The sequence below is a fragment of the Augochlora pura genome, chromosome 3, assembly GCF_028453695.1.
Source record: "Augochlora pura isolate Apur16 chromosome 3, APUR_v2.2.1, whole genome shotgun sequence".
NCBI lineage: Eukaryota > Metazoa > Arthropoda > Insecta > Hymenoptera > Halictidae > Augochlora > Augochlora pura.
In genome coordinates, this window is record NC_135774.1 from 17,578,137 (window position 1) to 17,597,801 (window position 19,665).

The 19,665-nt window shown below is 36.8% G+C and overlaps 1 protein-coding gene across 4 annotated transcripts in view; it reads right to left on the reverse strand.

Moving 5' to 3' along the window:
* Positions 1–19,665, reverse strand: part of LOC144478809 (uncharacterized) — a 668,769-nt gene that overhangs the window by 244,603 nt on the left and 404,501 nt on the right. Inside the window, exon 1 of one of the 4 annotated variants that reach the window (XM_078197077.1) lies at positions 10,667–10,698. The exons of the other annotated variants lie outside the window; for them this stretch is intronic. The gene's annotated coding sequence lies outside the window, so the exon portion shown is untranslated. Of the gene's footprint in view, positions 1–10,666; positions 10,699–19,665 lie in introns of those variants that run through there. 4 annotated transcript variants of the gene reach the window in all.

Sequence of the window (19,665 nt, forward strand, 5' to 3'; positions counted from 1 at the left end):
AGAATGAAGTTATCCTCGGTAATAATTACTATCACGTATATTTCTATATAGCTATAGAAGAACAACGAACTCTGTTTATACTTACATATCTTTTAATGAAAATGGACTGTTATAATTGAAGTCTATAAATAGAAAATCTAATAAAACAATGTCATTAGCTAAAAACAGACCCGAGTAAAAATATCTGAAGAATATTGGTTATAATATAAAAGTAATGGTACATAATAATTGATAATAATTATGTGTATGAAAATTTGAAAAAGAAATTTGAAGAAATTAAGAAATGAAGATTTATTTTTTAGTTGACGTGATTAACATAAGTACATGTATAGTAAATAGTTATTTACGTAATTATTTACTTCTGGTATTAATAATAATAATGTTCATATTTGTAAGATAAATCTGTTGATAAAGCGCAAACATATTGTTTTGAAAAATAAGCTTCTCCTTATATTTCTCTTAATTAATGAATGGTTTTATTCCATTCTTCACACTAGCCATTTGATATTTTACTAAAACTTAATATATATGTAGTGTAGTTTTTCACTTATAGTGAAAAATAATTCTTCAGTTCTAAATTTGTTATGTTTTTTAGCGCATTAAATAAGCATGTAAGAATGTACCATGTCGGTACACGTGGCACGAAACGTGTTAAAGAACAAAATAAGGAATAGTGTACATCGGAATTTTTGACGTTTACGTAATATATATATATATATATGCGTTGCAACTACACATTTTGTAAGTGTCTGGATACTTTTGCTCGGCAGTGTATATCAGTCGGAACCAGGTTACAAGCCGCGAATGTTCGCCGCATCTCGCGTATTTTTCAGTTTTACAAAGGTAAACGTTAAAAACTGCAGTATATGTGCAGCACAGTCGAGTTGCGAAAAGAGAGAGAGAGAGAGAGAGAGAGAGAGAGAGAGAGACGGACATGTTTATTTCGAGTTTATCCACCGCCGCAATAATGCAACGACTTAAACGCTGTAGCGTTATAAATTTCGCAAACCCGCGGATTTTAAATGGCCTTTCCGGGCGACAAAACTCGGAACGGGGATTTATATTGAATTTCAGCGAGACATCGCTGGAACACGGACGGCAAATATAACAAGTATCCTAAACTACAGAAACATAGTGACCGATAAATAATTTTCGCCGTTCGGCGAACAGTTTTGCGCGGCGACAACAGTAATTCCTGCAATTTTATTGATCGGACAATGTAAACTTTATTATTACGCAAGGAGAAATTTCCTGTTACCACTTTTATGATGCAGCTGAAGTAGAGAAACTGTGTATTTGACAGACTGACCAAGTTTTAGTTCAAGGAAAACTTATAAATTATTAATTCTGTTACTTCATTGTTGATGGTAAACGACATTAAAACTGCTACAATATAGAACTAATATGAATTGAATTTATAACGTTGTGTTTAACGAAATTATATATTTTATTTAACAAACAAATATTTTACACGATGCTCGCTGGTACGTTGTGAGAGATTTCTACAAAGAACCGGACTCGCACGGAGAAACTGACGGATCGTCTCGGTCGTGGCGCGTATCGTCACTTGGGTCAAGGCGGAATGCCTATCTGCCAAGATGCAGATTTGCTTAACAAGGTAGTCAGCGAGGTGAACCTTGTCGGTATCTACTCCCTACGATTTCTTAAAAAGGTGGTCAGAGAGGTCAACGTTATCGGTATCTACTCTCTACACTGCCCTTTGCAAGACTCTCTCAAGATTGCCTTTTTCTGGCTGACGGTACTCTTTTTATACCATTTTTGGGTGCTTTCCCTTGACCAATGAGCAAAGAGTCTAGTACTTTTATTGCTCTCGGTACCTGGTCTGCCGCGCGTACGGTCACCGAGCGTCGCCGGCGTCCCGAACTCGTCACGCTGTTCTGAAAACTAATGTCGCGCTACAAATTTAGGTAAGAAATAAATTTTATATCACATAATGTGAAAGACGTACTAAAGTACTTGACGATGTAAAAACCGACGATGATAAAACACGATTAAGAAAACCTAAAATGGATTTTTAATGATAATGATCTATTACGGAATGAAACAAACATATAAATTACAAATATATAGAGTGAAAAACATATTACTTGATGGTAAGAAAATATCTTTAAAATATTTGCAAAATATAATGTATTATAAATTATATATCTTCAACAACAGAAATATTGGAGGTAGAAACTAATTGAATTTCATTGTACTACATAAATTACAAACACGCATTTGTTATCATTTTAATTAAGATTTATCATAGTGTTCTTCTAAATGGATCAAAGTACTGAATAGAATAATATCCCATAGATACACCTTTGACGTTTTCGATAGTTTTAATGTTAACAAAGTTTCAAAGCAGTATGAAATACACTGAAAATCAGATTGCTGCCAATTCTTCTACTTTGTCATAAAAATATCTCTCAATTAACATATACTAATTTTCATGCGCATTTAGTGTATAACAAAGAGCTAGTAACAAAAATATTTAGCATTCCTTTCCGGAACTAAACTAAAATACGAGGTCGAAAAATCTACATAAGCAAAAGTTTAAAAATATCGTCGCTGTGTGTTTTAATGAGAAATTATTCCTTGACAAATATTATTAAAAAAAATGGTATACGAAGCCCTACATAAATCTACACTAATATGAAAAATACATTATATTTACGCTAAAAACTATTTAACGTACATTAACGTAGACACTTGTAAAATAAAGATCAACAACGCGCCCGCTATATATTCTCACCACAAAAAGTCTCATCAGCAAAGTAAACGTTTCTCCGTCCGCGCGTTCGACCTACTTAAACATATATCTCTAATTTCAAGTATCCGATCGATTAGAAACAAGCCACTTATTCCAACCCGCCGCGTTCCCTATCGTCGTAGCCCGGCATCGGCTAAAAACAAACATTCGGCGAACAATTTATCGGCCGGCTATCGATCGAATAATTCGCCGGAATTACTATTATCGAATCATTCCGCCCGGTCGTACCAAGAAACTCTCAAACCGCGCCCGCTGCCGTCGCGGAGTCTTATCGCGGTAATCAAGATAAAACAATCAACAACGCTCCCTCGGGAGCTAGTTACTCTAATCGCTACACGTGCACCAACCCCCGCGCCGAGCCTGTGATTGGGACACCGAAACGACCACTTGTAAGCAAGAAAGATTCGAAACTGGTTCCACACCCTCGAAATGATACGTCGATTGCCGTTCCTCCCTTTTTTTTATCGGAAGATCCGAGGCACACCAGTGTCCACCCATACAGCCGTGCTTTGACGTTGGGCCGGACGCTTATCGATCGTGGAATTTATTTCTTTTCGTATCTCTTCAGTCTCTACCAGCATTGTCCGGCTCTATCTCTCCCAGCATTTTCCACCCTCGTCTCTCTCTCTCTCTCTCTCTCTCTCTCTTTTTCGTTCGGTCTTTGTCTCTGTCTCTCTCTCGCTCTCTCTGTCCCTCTCTTTCTCTCTGTGTCTCTTCTCTCTCCTCTGCCTCTCACTCGCCCGCTCGCTCTCCTAGCATTCACCCTCTATTCCTCCCCATCAGGCCTCGCTATCTTTTTCTCCTTCTGGCCGCTCGGTTTCTCCCTGGAACGAACTCTCATCCAGCCACTATCACCGATCCCGCTCTTTATCCCGAATCACCGTGAGCCTGGTCTCTCATTCCCATTTTGTTTCCCTTCCCCCCTCTCGGTCTCTCTCTCGCTCCCTCTCTCCCTCTCTTAGGCCGGTTGTACAGATAGGTGAGATTAAGCTCCGCAATGACGCCGCTGTGGTTATCAGGAGATTGCATTTTAGCATAATAGGCACGAGGCTGCATTGTAGCCGTTTCGAGCGACGTGCGTCGCGAGAGTGATGTGCGTCGGGCATTTATCATGGTCAGGTATTTCGCCCGTGTTCCAACCCTCCCCGCCCTCTTTCTCTCTTTCTTCCCACCGACGCCGACGACCGGCTGTCGGATAACCGCGACGCATACGCGGATGGATGCGGAGGGGGCCCGGTGTGCATTCATCGCCGATGCATGACTACTCTCCGTATTCGATGCATTTTGAGAGCATAATACCTGATGGAACACCGACGCCGGCACCGACGCCGACGCCGCCCGCGCCTTATTTATGCAAATCGGCCCGCTCTGACGTAGCGCCATGGCAAATCTTCTCTCTACCCGTTATCTTGCCGTGTCTTTCTGTTCGACTGCTCTCTGATTGCGCGAGCCGACGGTGCCGCATGCATCACCGGCGATAGACCTGTCCACGTGCGTCGCAGTTTTGTTTGTTCGGCACGAAGCCCGGGATTTCGTCTTTCGACTGGCCGAATTGTGACGATTACCGATTAGACCCATTCGCGTCCGCAAACGGCGACTATTAACTATAGCCAAATTAACAGTTTTACCTGGAATCTGTACGCGAAAGTAATTTTACTTAGTGCAACTCTGTGCAAAGAGTTATCACAAAATAAAACTGAAATACCTCTATCTTTATTTGATGTGTTTATATAAATATATACATTATTTCATTTGCAATGAATTCGCAGAAAATAAATATTTATAATATAATAATAATATTTATAATGAAGTATCAGAAAATAAACAATATGAAAGAGGAATGCAAATAATTTTTAAATTTGGTTCATACTGAATTCCAATTATAATGAGAGTTATCTCCATTATTCCATTGTAACTTAGAAAGGATATTTTTCAATTTTTCTTCAATATTTGCATTACTTTATTGATTTGTCTTATAAATATTATATCTTTTTAAGTAAAATGTATCTCAGTATTAAATATATATAATTTAGTAAATAATTAGCGAATACGTGTCATTTTGCAGTGTCACGATCGCAGCGTGTCTCGTGTCACAATTATTTTCTCCTTTTCAATTCTGTTGCAAATCGGTATTAGCTGAAAGAAGATCTGCACAATACCCGTGAGTTTTTGGTTTCCTTATCGCGACAGATATTCTGTTTCACTCTTCATTGTTGGCTGCATGCGATGAGACGGCGAGAGGTCTTTGTACGAGATTTGTGTCTTGATTTCACTTTTTAGGACGGATGCTGCTTCTTTGGCAGCTATGTCCGCTTTTTCGTCGGCCGCTATACTCCGGCAAGATGAGACCCATGCGAGGATAATCCGCTTAGCATCATTGTTCAGTTCCGTGCATCAAGTTTCTTGAATGTTGCGTGTGATTTCGGGTTTGTTCTTGTTGCTTGTGTTTCTTGTAGCGTTAATTATTCTCATCGAGTCGGTATACATAATGGCTTCTCGGAGGCTATTTATTTGTACATGGCAGAGATGGATGTGGCTTTTAGACGGCATCCTTTTCTATTTATGTATAGCATCGTCGAAAATGTATTAAATGGTTCGAAAAGCAATCTCGTTTTATCAAAGAGAAATACGAAACGCTTTTTAACTTAGTGACGAACAACAATATATGCTACCGATTGGCTACTTTCGAACAAATATTGTTTTTTTAATATTTTTACTAAATAACAATTTAATTTCTTATTTCTCCACCCTTTTTGAATATTGTAATTATCAGGTTTTACAAAATTCTTACAATTTATTTCCGAAGCTTCATCTAACTATATCAAACGAATTTTGTATATTTTGTTTAGGTACACAGAACTCTTTTGATAGGCACTAAAAGGATTAATATCTACAATAAATTTCATTGAACGCATAACATTATTGATTGAAATTGATCCTGTTTTTATTTGCAAAACAATTTATTGAATCGTTTATGAAATTAGAACTAGATTTTAGAATTAGAAGAGCGAAATTACTTTCCAAGCAATTTAATAAACAAATTCAAATTCCTGCTCTGTTTTTGTAGCATTGACGTGAATTTTATTATAATAACAGTATTTGTTATTTAACAAGGAGAAAAATCAGAATTAGAAATCGCTTTCTGCAAAAGAATATTTAAGTCATGTACAAAATTATATATGGCGGATGTACGAAGATATTGCGACTGACGGTGTAATAAATAATAATTGAACTCATTGTCGGCTAAATCGCTTCACGTTGTTATCATTTCCTTTTACTTGCATCCGCGCAAGTATTCGTGGGCGAGAAATGATCCAGTCAACAAGTTAAGTAGATTGTTCAATGTTTTAAGAGACAAGTGGTGTAATTATAACTACGGCTGGATTATAATTTTTAAACACGTACGTAACTTGACACCTTGAAAATTATAAATTCAAATCGCTAACTGTCGCCGTCTAAATCACTGTTTTAACACAGTTTGACATTGCTCAACGACGACATATATCTAAAATAACGAATGAATAACGATTACCAGAAGAATGACCTTTCATTATAAACAAATAAAGTTCTACTGACCTTGATTTTTATAAATATTATTTACAAAAATTCTACTTTGCATATGAATAGTAGTATCAATATTAATAATTAGCGTCAATATATTATTCTATAATTAAGATATTAGATACTTTACACTGGAATTATTAATTGAATGTTTTCTAATATTTTCTTTTACAATTACTGAAATTATTACAATATTATGACGAGAAACTTGTAGACAAACTTTTTTACCATTATAACAGAAATCATACGAAATTTAAATAAATACGACCTTGTCATTGTTACAAGACAATATACATTTGTCGCATTTAACACTTGATATTTCTAATGTTGATTAAAAAAGTGTTTTTTAATCTTAACTACCTATCGTTTCTCTTCATGGATTACAAAAATATTTACGCTCCGGCCACCAAGAACTGTTCAATATTCCACATTAGCATAACTACCTCCATCAAATGGATGCGCATAACCACTGAATGACAGACACTTTTCATAGACCAGAATAGTCTCATTTACACTTGCGCATAGCAATAGTTTAACGCTGATTTTCATCGATACACGAAATATTACGTTTCATGTTCGTCAAGCAAATAAATAAGGCAATTAGAAGTGTTGTAAAAGTGTTGCATTAGTGGGACAGTTTCAACACTACTTTGCCAGATTGCAATGAGATATCTTTTTTTTATTTATTTAAGGGACACACAAATTTAGACACTGATCTATAAGTCATGAATATAGAAATGTATGTACCATCCATATGTGAATAGTTGAAAATATGTGAAATATAACATGAAAGATGAGAAAGCAAAATATTTGTACTAGAGTTACCAATTTCGCGTGTACTTAAGAACACATGCAATTAACAGTTCTAAGCTTTAATTCGTAATTCTTAGTTCTTCATAACAAACTTAAAAAAGTTTGACGAGACCCCACCCGACTATTAAAATAGACAATTACAAAAATCTACAGGAATTACTTGAATTTATGCAACTTATTCACAAAACTCTAAAATATCGAAATCAAACTACAGCCAACGATGATAAACGAATTATTGCAATCTCGAATAACTGCTTACATTAACAACAAATAGCTTTTGTTTTACACACTCAACTAAATCGAATAGTGTAACAAATGTTTTCGGAGGAGGAGTGTTTCGGGCCCCACGTTGGGCGCCAATTTGTAACACTTTATTTTAACGGAAAACGAAATAGTTTATTTACACAAAACAAATGAATATACACGATTCTAACTACTGCGTTATGAGACTGGTACAAAAAACCGAACTCGCACGGAGAAGCTGACGGGTCGTCTCGGTCGCGGCGCGGATTGTCACTTGGGTCAAGGCGTAACACCTATCTACCAAGTCACAGACATTGTTGAGTAAGGTGGGCAGAGAGGTCAACTTTATCCGTATCTACTCTCCACTCTGCCTTTTCAAAGATTGTCGCAAGACTTTTTTCCTGGCTGAGAGTGCCCTTTTTATACCCATTTTGGGTTCTAGCCCTGACCAATGAGGTACAGAGTCTCGTACTTTTATGACTCTCGGTACCTGCTCCGCCGCGGGCGGAATATTTCTATTTACAAAAATCTTAAAAACTAACGTCGCGCTACAATAGTAATTAAATAATTTTTTACTTTGATCAATTAAGATTATAAAGAAGGAATAAATGTAAACTCATGTTTCTTTTAACCCTTTGCACTCGAGTGGTGACTCTGAGGCACCACTAAAATTCTTCTATCATGTCTCAAGATAATTTTTATACAAACAAAGTTTAGATTTAAAAAATTGTTAAACAGTGAAACTATTGGTATGAGTAACAAGAATCAATTTCTTATGCATAAAAATGCACTTTGTTCCGTAGAATGGAAATATTACAAGGCAAGAAAATTATTTTAGATTTACAGTTGAAATAGCTTCGAGTGCAAAGGGTTAAATTATATGTAACTTAAAAATATCGAGATGCAAAAGAGCGCAAAGGACACATTTAGTGGAACATTTATTGATACAGCCATAAGAACAGAATTAGTTAAAAACATTAACACAGACTAGCTACTTGAAAAATGTTTTATAAATAACGAGAAATTTTTAATTCCGACTCGAATTTTGCAGCTTGATGCAGCAAAATGGCCACTTAAACCGTTTCGCTTTTGTCAATTACATCGATACGCAATCGCGACAATTAGACAACAGAGCTACGTAGGTGCTAGATTCGCGGCGTACGAGGCAAACCTGCGTATTACAAACTTTTCACGGCATTTCATATTTAATGCAAGATGGAGACCGAATTATGAACACATGCCGAGCATGTGCAAGACCGGGGAAGATATATAAGCCCGTAATAAGGGTGGTAAGACTTCTGCAGCCATAAATTTCTGCAACAAACTTCTGCTACACCACTAATGCATATTAATAACAAACTTTGTTCCGGCACTGTTCGCGCGGGCTCAATGACCAACGAGGCTTCCGGCGACGTCTTCGACGCACGTCGCAAAAATGTCCCGGCTCGTTGCCACTTCGCTGCTGTATGTTTAAGGCTAATTAACCTGCATACGTATGTGCACGCGCGGCACACGCTCGCATTTCGTTCTGAGGGCATAATAAATTTCCCCCTTCGTCTCTCTCTCTCTCTCGCTCGCTCGTCTGCACACGCTGGTCGCCAGCACACAGGGACGAGCGAGCGCGGGCGAGTAGCAGCGAAAGAGAAGGCGAACAGAAGTGACCCGCGCGCGCCTGCCTTTGTCTAGTTAGAGTGCACTTGCGTTCGTTCCAGTCTCCATGAGAACTTCACTTCGGCGGCAGAAACAGTCGTGTTTCATCGTTATGTAAGCTTAACTTGGATTAATATTTCTTCCTTTTAAAGCCCCTGTCGAGGTCCGTGAATTCGCCGAGCCATCAGGGGACTACGTGACAACGACGTCTTTCGTTGCCGCTTCCCTCATCTTGATTCTCGAAAAGCACTCGTATTCGCATCCATATCGCGACGGCTCCCCCATTTCGCCACTGGCTTCCAATTTCTTTTCGCCGTCCTTTTTGCGATACACTCTTATTAGCCGGGGAAACTGACGTCGCCCCGGTGAACAGTTCGTGACTCGACTTTTTCAGCAGCGGTCGTTATCGTCCGGCTCCTCTCTTAATCCCGGAGCAACAACAACGCCGCGAGATAATATCGCCGTGAGTAATGAATATTAGACGACGTCGTGCGGCTTCGACGCAAATTAGAAGCACGAGGTCGACCGTCAAGGCTTCGGCCGCCTCGGACACCGTATTTGATTGTCGAGCGAATCTTTCGCTCGTAGATCGGAAAATCTAGGATGCCTTTGCCTTCGTTTTATTCAGTAGAACAATTTCATCAGAATTGGGTCTGTTTCTTATGTGGATTATTTTTCATTGTTTTCTGTTTTCCCTGTCGACATTCGCTTATAAACTACTTATAAACCACTATTTCTTGTTATTACTATATGACAGATTTAAAAAAATTAATAGATCAAATACAAAACAAAGAAAACTTTTAAAAAATTTCCACATGGTGCTGTATTATTTTGACTCAATGAAATGATTAATGAATAAAAAATATGTCTCACAGTACTGTTACTACCTGTTTCTAACTTTCTGCTTCTTACTTTCAATAAAAACGAACACTAGTTGACGATTTTTGTCATCTTTTGCGTAATTTTAACATTCTAATTAATAATTATTGTGTTCTGCTACAGTTTAATACAATTTACTTCGAAATTTATTCGTAAAAGCGAACAATATTTTCATCTTCTTTTGTATTTTATAAATGTTTAAAGAGGCCATGATCGGTGTTACGTAACAGCGAGAAGTGATTAACTATTGGCTGAAAACAAAGCATTTGTCGTACGTACAAGTATAGTATATTATCTTAACAATAGGCAATACGATGACGATTTTATTACACTTATAAAGATTAGTGAAACATTAGCTGCGGCCTCGACACATTGAAGCTGTAAATAATATCACTGTAATATTTCAGGGAATTAATATTCCGAGCTATGTATTCAATTTGAATATGAAAACGAGAGATCCAGTTATTATAATAAGAGATAGGAATATATATAATAATACTTTTGGCCTATTAACACTTCAACCAGCTGACTGTTTTGACTTTCTAATTTTATTTAGATTTACAAAACGTAAGAATTAATTAACGTCACACAACATCGTAATTTTAATTTAATTGAATAAAATACTGTAATTTTATGGCTTTTTTAAAGTTGTCGCGCGGCAGTTAAAGTTTTCGGAAGCCAATTGGGACAACATATTGTAGGTAACAGATTTTTCTAAAACGGTACAAATATGTATCAACTTACTTGAAGCCATTTGTTGCTGCAACAGATCAGGGATCACGCCGATCGATTTTCTTCGCGCTAGTTGAAAACGCACATGTCCCGCGCAAAGATCTACCAACTTACATCATTCCATTCGCCTCGAGCCGACTAGATCAGCCATAATTGGCGATAAATTACAATTATCTACGTCGCGATTCCTCCCGAGAAATTTTCTTGCCGCCGCGGTCGTTTCCATCGTCATCTCTATTTCTGGCTGACCGCAGACCTCGTAACGATCTCGAAAAACCTAGCGAACTTCGCCATTCGCGCTATTGAGCACCGTTTATCGGTTTAACAAACAACAGAGCAGCTTTTTCCCGCGGCCCGCCTAATTATTAACAACTGTTAATCAACTTGATCAGTCTTAACCCAGATCCCCCGAGTTGAGCCGTGTCGGTTTTGAATCCCCCCGTCAATTAGTTTCCCGCTCCATTAACGATAACGATTAATAAACCGCGAGCTACGAGACCGGCGTGTCAGCGAACTTTTCAGAGAACCAGTTCCACTCGAGAGAATAAAAAAAAAACAATACCTGCATACGAAGGCAGCGATGATTCTATTGGATGCACGCTGTCTTCATGTGCAATGTATATCACGCCAAGCACCTTGATTATCGAATAAAAATCATTTATAAATATATGCTACCCGGTGAACCTTCAACTTCTGAGTTATTCCTTATTCTGTTTTAAAATGACTTTATATTAACGCTTTAATCCTGTTTGACAAGTTTCATTTTAACACTTATTTTGTATTTGATTGATTGCTATTCCGAAGGAAGATTTATTTCAAGATACAAGAACAAAGATAATATGTAAATGCGTAAAAATAATAATCGAATAGAAATTAGATCTTTGCTTTAATTATCATTCTCTTTGCAGTTTATCAAATAGAATTTATATTCGTACGACGCGTAGTTTTGTTATAAAAACAACTCCGTTTTATATTTTGTTCCAGATCGAAGGATAAAAATTCTAGACTGCCCGCCCGCGCCGCTGAAAAACAATATTTCATGGAAAACAACATTTATTATTTCTGTAAACGTCGATAAAATGTAGCGAGAAAAATATTTATAGTAGCGCACGAAAATGTCGCAGTTTTGTCACGATTTTTGATATTTTAGACCGAAAACTCTAAGAAATCTGCAGTTCTTATAATGATTCAACGCCTGTAGCTCAAGTGTGGGTTAACCAATTGCAATCATGTTTTACCGAAATTTACGAAAGGCATGTTCTAAGTTATAGGCGCGAATAAAAGTTTAAAAACGAGATTTTAAACGAGTTAAACAAGAATTTAAAGTAGTTTTATATACATGAAGGAAAAAATGCTAGAAATATCTTTTCTGATTGAGGTACATTTATTTAACAAATACTGTCAAATAATATATCAATTTAGATGCATATAATATATATCATTCGTAAAAGAATACTGCCATAACAAAAATGCACGTTTAACTCTTAGCACTCGAGTGGCGACTCTGCGGCGCCATTAAAATTGTTATAACACGTTTTAAAATGAGTTTTATAAATACCATCAAAGCTTACATTTAAAAATTGTTAAAAGTTTAACTATTATATGACTCACGAGACTCAATTTCGTAGGCATAAAATAAATATTGTTACATAAAATGGAGACGGTAGAAGTCAGAAAAATTATTTTAGATTTGCAGTTGAAATGGCTTCGAGTGCAAAGGGTTAAAATTCTGTGGACATTGACTGACCGTGAAGTGTTCTTTCACTCGACACAACACTGTGTTCATTAATTAATTGCGGGCATCCGATTTTCTGTAATTATTCACTAAAAATATACAATAAACGTGATACTAATTTTCACAAAGCAATTAAATATAATAGATACTCGAAGTAATAACTTTTAAAACCACTTACGATGACACAATAAGCAGTAACATTTACAGCAGAGTTTGTCCGAATTTAAGGTAACAATTATGAATAATTAGTGAAAAAATCTAATCAGTTCAACAAACGTGCAGCTCAAGTAATGATACACAGGACAGGTCCTCCTATATCGCCTAGTCTGGTAAAGAAACGACGAGATAAGTTGCCTCGCAGTGTTGCCGCCGCAACAATATTGGATAACAAGTTTAAACGAGAGCCAGCACCGATGATCTATGCTAAACGAGCTGGGAAAACAGGATCTCCGAAAGGCCGCGATAGAAAAACAAGTCCGGATAAAACGCGCGAGCGCACAGCTACTTACATCTTGAAGACGTGAGCATCTACGCCTCGGAGTTCGGACAGGGAAGAAGCGGATGTTCGTTCTTGGCGCGGAGCAATTTCAGCCTCAAAGGACCAGTGGAGGTAAACCGGCTTTCATAGCTCGCGCAAAACAATTTCTGCTTCCGAGGATTAAAACGCTCCGAGAGAGAGAGACTGGGGTCTCCCGTGACTTCGCGGACCAGCAGGTTTGATTCCTCGGACGCTGGAAGACGGGCAGCACGCGATAGGACTGCGGAGAACCGTTCCGCCTAAAAGTTTTATTTGCTTTTACGCCCCCGTGTTTATCCACGTCCGACCGGGACGCGGATTAATCTCTCGCAAAATAATCAGTCGGCTAAAAATAAATTGCTACGTTGCAGATAACGAAACCGTTAGGGCGACGCGGATATTATTATTGTTGTTGTTGTTGTTGTTTTTCTTTGTTGTTGTTATTACTACCATTGTTATTATTATTACGAGGGATTACCGTAACGATGCCGGCACATTTTCCGCCCATTAAAACTCGCAGGCACAGTTATGCGCCTATCGCTGTGTACTGTATTTACAGGTACATTGAGAATGAACAAAGTGGAGCAGCGGCGAGAGGTTCTCGGCCGAGTTATGACTAAAGCTAGGGTAAGGATCCCAGTTGCCTACACACTCAGCATAATTTTTCGCTCATCTATGTATAGTTACGGCTGTACGGTTAACAGCTCTTGAAAAACGATATAACATTTTTGGGACAGGTGTAAATGACTTGAATCTTTTTTAGACGATAGAAGGACCAGCATGATAAACAATGACTATAATACTTGTTTGATATTGCTAATTTTTATATTACTTGAATAACAAAAGAAAATAGAAAACTCATATTTTTCAAGTTTCCTCGTCAACTTATATGCTGAAAATGTTTATTTCGGAAATTGCGCGTTGGTAACTTTGCGGTTGAATTTGTTAACCTTTAGGATGTATTAAAAATTTGTTTCCCGGAAAATGGTGAATTTTAGGTAGAGTTATGGTGACTCAAGCATGGCGCTTTGCAAAAAGTATGCGCCCATAACTGTTATAAGATTGCTGTGTTTTATGTCAGGCCTTACGCAAGCGACCGAAGCTTTTACGGTTGTTTGACAACCGGGGTTCTATGTTATTTTGAAATTATCTGCTGTCTATATTATTTTTTAATTTTAATTATACGGTAATATTTTCGATTTCATAATTTTTTCAAAATTCATATATGAATGCGAGGATCAATATTTTTTACTGGAAGTCAACTGGTATGATACGAAGCACGAAGAAAGTTTGATGCATGAAATTTCAAAGTTATATAAATGTAATATTTATTCTAACTTGAAATGAAATAAAATTTCCAGCTCGTCTATGTCACAATGCTGTGAGAATGCAAAAATGCTATTCGCAGCGATAACAGCTAAATTGTTATTTTCGAAATGGCTAGAATTTCTTGGTCGAAACCGGATTCAGGTTTAATTGTACAGGTTTGCTATGAAAATTGTGAATATTGATCACCACTGCAATACAGCGCTGATAAACGCGGTATGCTCCAGCTTTAGACTCAATTTATTAGACGATGCGCATGAAACTGCGGATTTCATATATTGCTATATGTATGCATACGGAATAGCTTTTTCCTCTATTTTACTTCAGAGTTGTTTCTGGTTAAATATAAATTTGACAGCTTTCACCTTAAATTCGCAACCAAACGTACGAAAAAATTGTGTAACTTTTTTTCTCTAAAAAATATATATCTTTAAAAAAATACTTCAATAATAAGTTAGTTGACACTGTCAAAAAAATATCGCACTTCGGTTGCTCCTACTTTTGGTACTTATAATTCATATTATAAATATTATAATAATTTAATATAATGTCAAGGTTATGTCAAAGTAATTTGAACTTAAATATTCATTTTTTTCGTATCTATATTCTATTCAAAAAATATAAAAATCATAATAAAAATTGTGGCTGTAACCAGTCTTATAAATTATTAACAATATTACCAGCATCTTCTTAAAACATCAATCAATTAATCCAATCCATACTGAATCGTAATAATCGATCATGAATACTTAGAAACGAATAGGCGATCAAAGAATCATAATAATTGAATTTCGTGCAAACGGATACAGTATTTTTCCATTCTTCTTCACTTTTTTTTTTTTAAAACGAGTTCCGACCGAAGCGAGAAAACGGTGCAAAATATGAAAATCCCGTGACAATAGAGTTTCAAGGCGATTGCTTTATATCCTTAATCTTCGTCGCTCATTACCAGTTTCATTAAGTCTCGGAATTAATTTCCGCTCCAGGCTTTTTCCACGAAGTTTTTTGGAAATTCTTCACTCAAGCAACCGCGGAAGCTTAAAATTCATTTCCCACGGTAAATTGAATCCTCTTATTACTACCGATACCTGCTGAGAAAATATGGTAGCCGCTGAAAAATTGGTTCGACCCTCTTCGATTTATTCATTCATAGATAATCCGTCAATTTCGTCTAAACTCTGAAACAATATTGTTCGTGTAACTAGTAGAGATTTTAGCAAGTGATAAATAGACATTTAGGATTTTTCTGAATTTTGTCACTTTTCAACCATGCTTATATCAATCAAATTAAATGCCTTTATTTAATTCTTTATCGTATCATATTTAAAATGTGATTAATGTGTATTGTTTTATAAAGGTGACACGATTGGATTTATTTAAACTTTGTACGTATTTTATTACAATGTACGCTTGTGTAGCAAAATTCATCTAGAAATTTGTCATAGAAATATTTTTATGATATCAAGAATTACGAACAAAAATATTGGAAACCCGTCATCATGACTGGTTTGGTAGATCAAGTGTTAAATTTGCGTGTATTGTATAAATTGTTAACAATTTTATTTCTATTTTCAATAAAAAGTCATGTAGAATAGGAATCTGCAGATCATTTAGATTCAATTGTTAAAGTAGTAACATTTGCATAATATTGTTATGACTGTAATATGATTAATTATATCATTAATAATATCATTATAGATAAAAGTGTCTTTACATAATAGAATAAGATGGAAAGAATCTAATGTCTTTATAATTTTTCTATTAATCTTCATAGAGTCAAAGACTCGATATATTGGCTCGAGTACTGATTAGATTTGATGCACTTTCGACTAAAATAAATAGATTAAATACAAAAGAATAAGTGTGCAATTTATTAAAAAGATTAAAAACGGAAACACATTTTTATAACACTAAAGTTTTCTATAATCAGCTTTGATTTCGCATAAAACTCTACAGTCCAGCCATGACACTAAAGTAAAAGAAACACCTCTTATTACACAATGTAATAACTTTTAGAATAAAACTGTAGACTTACACGATTTATATGACCGGATCTCTACGAATGAAAAATACTACATTACGATAGATAATTTCCATCGAAAACTGCAACAGCACGACATCGAACGATGAGAATAAAATACCGTTCGGTGGCGCATAAGAACCGTTGTCGTCGGTAGAGTCAACTTAATAATCATCGGTGCACACAATCGAAATAATACCTGCCAGCCAGTGTTTAATTTCTGTATCGGATTTTCAAACAATATTAAATATTCATTAATACGCGGACCTTGATGAACGCACAATATCTTACTCCGCCGCTGCGTAGAACGCGCCCCGAAACGGAAGCAAGTTCGACGACAAACGTAGTAAACTAATTACCACCGGGTCCCGTCGAATTCGGTATCGAAATTAATCCGAACGTCCAGGTCGGTAAAGTCAGATATCATCGATAATTACCGGACACGCATTATTCGTTGACATCCTAATTACAACAAACACAGAAGCGTTATAAGCGGCACGTTCCGACGAATGCGCGCTGATTGGTTGAAACCAATTACCCTTCGCCATCCATGCGTTCGGTTAATCGCCGCGCGCGTCCACGTCCGTGTTCCGTATTAAATAAATATCGCGAAATCTACTTCGGAACTGCTCGCCGGTATGCTGGAAAATATCTGGAAAAAGTGATACCTTTCGATGAGAGGAAAAAAAAATGACGAGAGATGTATATCCGTTAAGCGCTCAATTGTTGTTACCGCACACTACTATCCCGGCCGGAAAGCATTCCATCGAACGTACCGAGCGTTAATTGAACGCGAACAATATTTTTATTGTTGCTAAAGAACAATTACCGGCGAAATGGTGCACGTGTGTAAGTCGACTGATAATATCGAAACAAATATGTTTGCTGTTTTGCAAAAGACAGAGCAGAGGTGGCGAATAATAAATTCAAAACACGTTTTTTAAATATTTTTCGGCAGTCTTTCATTTATAATAACTTAACTTGCAAATAATTATTCAAACTCAAGTTCTCGACAATTCTAATTATTATTGTGAAAAGAATAGAACGTAAAAGAAAATGGGGAATATCATCAATTTGAAGCGATTGTTCTAGTTATTAATTACTTGTGCTTATTTTTTAAAATCGATTTCACGGCAATTTGAATCATAATTATCAAAGAAACAGATTTAAGACAAAATCGGGAATAGCAATTTCACACAAATTTCGGGTACTACAAAGATCTTTTGGAAACTCTTAATTTTATAATAGTTTATAATTTATAATTAAAAACTTCAGTCATTATTACCAAAATAACAGATTTCTAGATTACGATATTAATTTCGTATGTTCTATACATGTTTGAATTTTTATAAAAACTAACCTATGCCATGTTACTACATGCAGAGAGCTCTAGAACTTTGCCAGTCAAACTATAATTTTATCTTGAACAGTTTCCGCGGGGTAACTTGGGAATGTCAATTTTCAGAGAACGGTTTCACTCCTCAAACTTAATTCCCGGCCGATAAAAATGTGTTCTTTATGTATGGCTTTCCTGAAAACTTGAAAAGTTTTATCGAAATTGGAGTTCGACCATTGGGTAACGCTTGTTAATGATCTTCTAAAAATTTCGCGTATTGGTGTAGCGCGTTGCATAAAATTGTACTTGAAATAAAAAATATTTAAACAGGTGACGTTCACAGTATTTAAAATGATTATACAATTCTATAGGTATAAGTAACGCGTGTTTCGATCATGTATTTATTTGAATTGTTCGAAGCGCATATATCCTTAACCTTTACAATCTTATTTTTTACATACCCAGTACTGATATATTGTTTAATTTATTTTACTGTAGCAAAGTAATTATACTCTTCGAGAGTGTAATTACATAATATTTATGACAACATTTACTTTATAAAATGTCATGCAAAAAATCACAATATAAATCAAATTCTAGTAGAAATGTCTCACGAGTTTTACAATTTTCTCAATTTGCAAATTCAGACTAGATGGGTAAATATTTCCACGGTTTTTTTTATAAAAAAAATAATGGAAAGAAGATGCATGACTATACATAGATGCGGCGTAACTTCGATTACCCAGACTAAGCAGAATGACACGAGTGTCCAGATAATAAAACAATAACAAATTCCATTTTCATTGATTCATACCATGAATCATTTTACGTATAGGCTACCACAGATTCACCTAATAATCAGTTTATAAGTACTATGCATTTATAAGGAATATAAAATAGTGACAAAACGTCTTACATCAGGGAACTGACGCAGACAATTTTTAATTTGCTAAAAGTATACTTAATTATCACAATAAATAATTCCGATATTGTAGGACTGAATAATCAAGGTCCTACTATATTTTGTGTTTCGCCATGCTCCTAATCTCTGAACTCTGAATGCCCCAACTATCACGCAAAACTGTTCCACCTATGTTCGCATGTCTTGAATAGAAATCTTCGCTTTCGGTACAGTGGTATGTCATCTCGTTGTTTGCCATTGAATGCGCGCCAGTCACTCCTATGGTCTGTTTCTCATTTACCGGTCTGAACGTGAGCCTGGTTCATCAGCGATTCGTTAAACGCTCGTCGACGGTCCCGAGATTCGAGCGTTTACCGAGGCCGCCCGCAATGCGCTTTTCCATTTAGGCACCGTTGGAGGTCGCGAACGGGGAAACACACGACAGTTTGTCAATTTGATTTGAGCCATCTTTCTCCATTCGACGGTAGGGTGGAACTGTCCTTTCTACCCCCCGGTCTCTCCCCCACCTTCTCTTCTTCCTCGACTCTTTCCATACAGGGTGTCCCAAAAAGTGACTCGCAATCGGGAAACGAAGAGTTTCTCAAGTCATTTGAAGTATCTTTTTCCTTTACAAAAATGTTCTTCGAGGCATCGTTAACGAGTTATTAAGGAAAAACAGTGACCAATGAGAGACGAGCTCGTCTAGCGCGTGGCGGAAGGATCCTAGTTGCGATGATTGTGATCACTATAGTCGAAGACAGTACCAAAGATATAACTCGCAATACAACCCTAAATGTATAACTCGCAAATGTACCTTCACGATCTGGCTACTCGTAAATTAAGAACCCGTCATTTCGACGCGTTGCGTAAGCCGTATTGTTAAGGAAACACCCTGTGTATTATTCTCCTTTCCTCTCCCTTCCGCCCGTTCTCTCGCACGCTCTCTTTGCTCTTCAGTCGCATATCGTATCCTACAGAGTTACGGTTGCGTGGGTTCCCGTCTCTCGGTTATAACGAATTCGGGGATTGCCGGACGAGGGTGAACGAGAGAGAGAGAGAGGAAGGGTAGATTGGACCAGAGAGCCGGGCGGACAGAGACGGAGAATGAAGGGGTGGGAAGAGGACGATGATTCAAGGATATAATATGCCTCGATGGATTTGAAAACGGCCGCGAAC